The sequence below is a fragment of the Capsicum annuum genome, chromosome 11 (genome assembly GCF_002878395.1).
Source record: "Capsicum annuum cultivar UCD-10X-F1 chromosome 11, UCD10Xv1.1, whole genome shotgun sequence".
In the NCBI taxonomy this organism is placed as follows: Eukaryota; Viridiplantae; Streptophyta; class Magnoliopsida; order Solanales; family Solanaceae; genus Capsicum; species Capsicum annuum.
Window position 1 is genome coordinate 47,235,779 of NC_061121.1, and position 804 is coordinate 47,236,582.

An 804-nucleotide genomic window follows, 5' to 3' on the forward strand; every position below is an offset into this window, starting at 1 on the left:
TACTTTCTAAATATTGAAAATTAATAAAACTAATTGAAAAAATATTTAAAAAGTAGGTTATAATTAATATTTTATGTATAAAAAGTTAAATTATATATATGCATATATATATATATATATATATTATCGGTTTGACTTTTTTTTGGTTGACACCAAACCAACCCAAGAATGATCGATTTTATTTTTTTCAAATGTCAAACCAACCAAACCAAACCTTACCATAAGTTGATGTTTTTTCTCGATTTGGTTTGATTCTTCGATGTGGTTTGATTTGACGGTTTGATTTGTACACCCCTAACCACCACCATCTACCTAGATTTTAAAACATGTTAAATAAAGCATAACTTTTTTTAATTAAAAGCTGTAATCCGATTCTCTGATGAACTCAAAAGTGGCTTCCACCACCATAAAGGGCAAAAAAAGGCTTTAATTTTTTGTGAAGATGCTCTAATTAAACACCTATAAAGCAGTACTAATAAGTAATTGATTAAAGTCACTGCTACGGATAGATATAAATACTTCTTCATCCTTAATTAAAAAATTTGAATTTGAATAAATATAAAATCATTTTTATTAAAAAATATTTTATTTCTAATATGAAACTCCCGGTAAAAATATGAATTTAATCAAGCCCTAGTATGAACATATACCAAAAAAAGGGAGAAAAATTGATTAAAGTCATTGTGGAATATGTAAGAAGTGATTAGAAAATTTATTTAAAGATACTTAATTACTTTCTTCGTCCTAAGTTATTCGTCCCACATTGAGCTAGCACATTTATTAAGAAAAATAATTAATAACATA